Source organism: Anomaloglossus baeobatrachus, chromosome 1 (genome assembly GCF_048569485.1).
Source record: "Anomaloglossus baeobatrachus isolate aAnoBae1 chromosome 1, aAnoBae1.hap1, whole genome shotgun sequence".
In the NCBI taxonomy this organism is placed as follows: domain Eukaryota; kingdom Metazoa; phylum Chordata; class Amphibia; order Anura; family Aromobatidae; genus Anomaloglossus; species Anomaloglossus baeobatrachus.
In genome coordinates, this window is record NC_134353.1 from 695,788,267 (window position 1) to 695,794,281 (window position 6,015).

Below are 6,015 nucleotides of genomic sequence, written 5' to 3' on the forward strand. Positions count from 1 at the left end.
GGCACCACATGGCGGTACACGGTGGAGATACCAGGTGACTGGCACGTGTGTTTACACACCAAGGTCCGTCGCCATGGAGACCAGCTTGCTGACAGCCAGCATCCCATCCGGCGAGCTCGTCCCAGCATGCCTGGCGGGAGGTAGCGCTGGAGCTCACTGATTGGCTGACAGGATTGCGCTAACATGACTGGATATCACAATCATATTTTGCTGCTTTCTGCTAATTAAAGCCCTAAGATGGACCGTCTCTTTAAAATGGTACCCTAACCGGCACCTACGCCTTAGGTAGAGGCTAGATCAGAGTTGATTTTTTGAGGGGGAGGAGTGATTTCATGAAATCATGATGTCACCGGAAGGGGCGGGGCTTCCTCAGTGCCGTGCAGATCTGTGGGCGGGAAGCAGCACTTCTCGGGCTCCTCTGTGCAGGACGGACGGATCCTGACCCTGAGGTGGAGAATATTCAGCTTTTCCTCATTAGTTATAGCTCTGGGGGCTCAGTCTGGATGTTGGGGGCACAGAGCAGCGTCTCCTGTCTGTGTTGGGGGCTGCAGCTCGTGGATATCTCAGGCTTCAATAAGGTACGTGTCTTATGGGGGGTTACACGGAGCAGGGGGTGATGCTGTGGAGGCTTTCATAAGGAATGTGGGGGTTACTCTAGGCAGGAGGCGACGCTGCACGTTTGGGGGGGCTCGCACTGGCCGGGGGGGCGACGTTGCACGTTTGGAGAGGGCTTGCACTGGAAAGGGGGTGAAGCTGCACGTTTGGGGGGGTTCACACTGGGCTGGCGGCGACGCTGCATGTTTGTGGGGGGCTCGCACTGGCCGGGGAGCGATGCTCCACGTTTGTGGGGGGCTCGCACTGGCCGGGGAGCGATGCTCCACGTTTGGGGGGCTCGCACTGGCCGGGGAGCGATGCTCCACGTTTGGGGGGCTTGCACTGGCCGGGGAGCGACGCTCCACGTTTGGGGGGCTTGCACTGGCCGGGGAGCGACGCTCCACGTTTGGGGGGGCTCGCACTGGCCGGGGAGCGACGCTCCACGTTTGGGGGGGCTCGCACTGGCCGGGGAGCGACGCTCCACGTTTGGGGGGGCTCGCACTGGCCGGGGAGCGATGCTCCACGTTTGGGGGGGCTCGCACTGGCCGGGGAGCGATGCTCCACGTTTGGGGGGGCTCGCACTGGCCGGGGAGCGATGCTCCACGTTTGGGGGGCTCGCACTGGCCGTGGAGCGATGCTCCACGTTTGGGGGGCTCGCACTGGCCGGGGAGCGACGCTCCACGTTTGGGGGGCTCGCACTGGCCGGGGAGCGACGCTCCACGTTTGGGGGGCTCGCACTGGCCGGGGAGCGACGCTCCACGTTTGGGGGGCTCGCACTGGCCGGGGAGCGACGCTCCACGTTTGGGGGGCTCGCACTGGCCGGGGAGCGACGCTCCACGTTTGGGGGGCTCGCACTGGCCGGGGAGCGACGCTCCACGTTTGGGGGGCTCGCACTGGCCAGGGGATGACGCTGCATGTTTGGGGGGCTTGCAGGAGGCGAAGCTGCATGTTTGGGGGGCTCGCACTGGCCAGGGGGTGAGGCTGCATGTTTGGGGGGCATGTAGGGGGCGACGTTGCATGTTTTAGGGGCTCGCGGTGGCCAGGGGGTGCCCCTGCACGTTTGGGGGGCTCGCGGTGGCCAGGGGGTGCCCCTGCACGTTTGGGGGGCTCGCGGTGGCCAGAGGGTGACGCTGCACGTTTGGGGGGCTCGCGGTGGCCAGGGGGTGACGCTGCACGTCTGGGGGGCTCGCGGTGGCCATGGGGTGACGCTGCACGTCTGGGGGGCTCGCGGTGGCCATGGGGTGACGCTGCACGTCTGGGGGGCTCGCGTTGGCCATGGGGGGACGCTGCACGTCTGGGGGGCTCGCGGTGGCCAGGGGGGGACGCTGCACGTCTGGGGGGCTCGCGGTGGCCAGGGGGTGACGCTGCACGTTTGGGGGGGGGCTCGCGGAGGGTGACGCTGCACGTTTGGGGGGGCTCTCGCGGGGCAGTGGTGCGTGTTGTGGGGGCTCTCGCGGGGCTGCGGGGGGCGAGCCCCCCGCTGCCCAGCGCCGCCCCCCCCCCTGCTGCCCAGCAAGAGCCCCCGCAGCGCCCCTGCAGCGCCCCCCCCCCCCCGCTGCCCAGCGAGAGCCCCCGCAGCGCCCCCCCCCCCCGCTGCCCAGCGAGAGCCCCCGCAGTGCCCCCCCCCCCTCCCCTTGCTGCCCAGCGAGAGCCCCCGCAGCGCCCCACGCTGCCCAGCGAGAGCGCCCGCATAAGAGGATCAGGGGCTGCTAAAGACAGAAAATAAACTGTCAGCGAGTTCTGAACATCCCCCCCCCTCCCCAACGTGCAGCCTCTCTCCCTGCGAGCCCCCAACGTGCAGCCTCTCTCCCTGCGAGCCCCCAACGTGCGGCCTCTCTCCCTGCGAGCCCCCAGCGTGCGGCCTCTCTCCCTGCGAGCCCCCAGCGGGCGGCCTCTCTCCCTGCGAGCCCCCAGCGGGCGGCCTCTCTCCCTGCGAGCCCCCAGCGGGCGGCCTCTCTCCCTGCGAGCCCCCAGCGGGCGGCCTCTCTCCCTGCGAGCCCCCAGCGGGCGGCCTCTCTCCCTGCGAGCCCCCAGCGGGCGGCCTCTCTCCCTGCGAGCCCCCAGCGGGCGGCCTCTCTCCCTGCGAGCCCCCAGCGGGCGGCCTCTCTCCCTGCGAGCCCCCAGCGGGCGGCCTCTCTCCCTGCGAGCCCCCAGCGGGCGGCCTCTCTCCCTGCGAGCCCCCAGCGGGCGGCCTCTCTCCCTGCGAGCCCCCAGCGGGCGTCCTCTCTCCCTGCGAGCCCCCAGCGGGCGGCCTCTCTCCAGTGCGAGCCCCCCCCCACAACGTGCAGCGTCGCCCTCTGCCCAGTGCGAGCCCCCCCCCACAACGTGCAGCGTCGCCCTCTGCCCAGTGCGAGCCCCCCCCCCACAACGTGCAGCGTCGCCCTCTGCCCAGTGCGAGCCCTCCCCCCACAACGTGCAGCGTCGCCCTCTGCCCAGTGCGAGCCCTCCCCCCACAACGTGCAGCGTCGCCCTCTGCCCAGTGCGAGCCCCCCCCCCACAACGTGCAGCGTCGCCCTCTGCCCAGTGCGAGCCCAACCCCACAACGTGCAGCGTCGCCCTCTGCCCAGTGCGAGCCCCCCCCCACAACGTGCAGCGTCGCCCTCTGCCCAGTGCGAGCCCCCCCCCCCCCACAACGTGCAGCGTCGCCCTCTGCCCAGTGCGAGCCCCCCCCCCACAACGTGCAGCGTCACCCATTGCGAGCCTCCCAAACTAGCTGCCCAGCGAGAGCCCTCGCGCCGCCCCCCAGTGAGGGCTCGCTGGGCAGCGGGGGGCGGCGCGTTGGTGGGGGGGAAGCTCGCTGGGCAGTGGGGGGCGATGCCTTGGGGGGGCTGTACATTTGGGGGGGCCTGCCAGGGGCGATGCACGTTTGGGAGGCGGGCAGGGGGCGACGCTGCACGTTGTGAGGGGGGGGGGGGCTCGCTCTGGGTATGGGGCGACGCACGTTGTGAGGGGGGGCTCGTACTGGGCAGGGGGTGATGCTGCAAGTTTAATGGGGGCTGGCACTGGGCAGGGGGTGACTCTGCACGTTTGATGGGGGCTCGCACTGGGCAGGGGGTGACGCTGCACGTTTGGTGGGGGCTCTCCCTGGGCAGGGGGGTAACGGTGCGTGTTGTGGGGGCTCTCCCTGGGCAGCGGTGCGTGTTGTGGGGGCTCTCGCTGGGCAGCGGGGCAGCGGTGCGTGTTGCGGGGGCTCTCGCGGGGCAGCGGTGCGGGGGCTCTCGCTGGGCAGCGGGGCGCGTTGCGGGGGCTCTCGCTGCCCAGCGAGAGCCCCCCGCTGCCCAGCGAGAGCCCCCCGCTGCCCAGCGAGAGCCCTTGCATAAGAGGATTAGGGGCTGCTAAAAACAGAAAATAAACTGTCAGCAAGATCTGAACAGCCCCTCCCCGACGTGCAGTCTCTCTCCCTGCGAGCCCCCCCAACATGCAACGTTGCCCCCTGCTTAGTGCACCCTGCAAGCCCCCCCAAAGTGCAACACTGCCCCCTGCCCAGAGCGAGCCCCCCCAGACGTGCAGCGTCGCCCCCTGCCCAGTGCGAGCTTCCCAAACGTGCATCGCCCCCTGCAAGCCCCCCCAAATGTGCAGTATAGCCCCCTGTCCAGTGCGAGCCCCCCCCCAATGCTCCGCCCGCCGCTGCCCAGCGAGAGCCCCCGCAGTGCCCCCGGGGGCTCTCGCTGGGCAGGGGGGGGGCGCTATGCGGGGGCTCTTGCGTGGCGGGGGAGGCTCGCTGGGCAGCGGGGGGGGCGGCGTGTTGGGGGGGGGGCTCGTGGGGAAGCGTGTTTGGGAGGTTCGCACTGGGCAGGGGGCTATACTGCACATTTGGGGGGCTTGCAGGGGGCGATGCACGTTTGGGAGGCTCGCACTGGGCAGGGGGCGACGCTCCATCTTTGGTGGGGCTCGCAGGGAGAGGATGCACATTTTAGTGGGCCTCGCACTAGGTAGGGTGTGACGCCGAACTTTTGGTGGCTTGCAGGGGGCTGTGTTGCACTTTGGGGGGCCTTGCAGGGTGCACTAGGTAGGGGGCAATGTTGCACGTTGGGGGGGGGGGGCTCGTGCTGGGCAGGGGGCTGTGTTGCACGTTGGGGGTGCTCGAGCTGGGCAGGGGGCAGTGTTGCACGTTGGGGGGGGGCTCGCAGGGGGAGAGGCTGCACATTGGGGGGCTCGCAGGGAGAGACACTGCACGTTGGGGGGGCTCGCAGGGAGAGGCTGCACGTCAGGGGGGGTCGCAGGGGGAGAGGCTGCACGTCAGGGGGGGTCGCAGGGGGAGAGGCTGCACGTCGGGGGGGGGGGGTCGTCGCAGGGGGAGAGGCTGCACGTCGGGGTGGTTGCAGGGGGAGAGGCTGCACGTCGGGGTGGAGGGTCGCAGTGGGAGAGGCTGCATGTTGGAGGGAGGGGGCTTGCAGGGCGTGCTGAGCAGGGGGCCGTGTTGCATGTTGGGGAGGAGGGCTCGCACAGGGAACTGTGTTATTAATCTTTTCCCTTTGTTTTTCAAATACAGTTTGTGACTACTGGCATCTGGGTGTAATTGCCCCCCGTCGTCCCACCTTTAGAGACCGAGAGAACAGTGAGGTGTAATCCACATAACACCTCCTGTGTCCTCCCATGTATTCAGCAAGAGGATTTTTATGGTAAATGGTGAAATACAATTTTTACACCTAAAACGCACGGGACTTGGATACAAAAGATTTTTTTTCATTCATTGTTGCCGATGTCCAACATGGCTTTATTATACGTATTGATTTGTTAAGTTGATTGTTACAGTATATATTTGTATCCCCGACCTACTGTCTCCTCCCCATTCCCCTGTAGACTGTAGCCCCTGAGGGCAGGGTCCGCTCCCCGCTGTACCCGTCTGTCAGGATTGGTTTATTCACTGTAATTTATATCTGTATTTTGTGTTACCCGTTCCCATGTGCAGCATGGAATGAATGTTCTCTATAAAAATAAAACTATAAATATTTCTCCTTTTGTTACAATTATTGATACTTGTTTTAATAAAACTGTTCTAGACGTATGGGCTGAATGTTCATTTCTATATTGATAAAGCTCGGTGTGACATTAGTTATCAGTCGCTGCCGGTTGGATCTGTATCGGGCTGTGTTCACACATTGCTGTAGGTAACTTCCAGTCCTCACATGTAGAACCACAGTAAATTGTTCAGATCTCGCTGACAATGTATTTTCTGTCTTTAGCAGCCCCTGATCTTCTTAGCCCCAGTCCTGTTTCTCAGGGTTTCCCTCTTTTTGTGGCAACATAACTCCATGAGGCTCACACCACCTGATTCAGGTCGTTTGGGGCGAAACCTTCTTCTTTTTTTTTTTTTTTTTTATTTTTTTTTTTTTTTATTTAAAGGGATGTAAGTCGCTGAGGGTCTGAAGCTGGTGCCACCGCTGTTCCATAGGACAGGCTTTGGCAGAGGTCACACTA

The 6,015-nt window shown here is 65.4% G+C and overlaps 1 long non-coding RNA gene across 1 annotated transcript; it reads left to right on the forward strand.

Moving 5' to 3' along the window:
• The first annotated feature begins 205 nt into the window (after positions 1 to 205).
• Positions 206 to 5,549, forward strand: LOC142298211 (uncharacterized). Its single transcript, XR_012752427.1, has 2 exons — positions 206 to 578; positions 5,087 to 5,549. It is a non-coding gene; the product is annotated as an uncharacterized LOC142298211 (long non-coding RNA).
• The last annotated feature ends 466 nt before the right edge of the window (positions 5,550 to 6,015 follow it).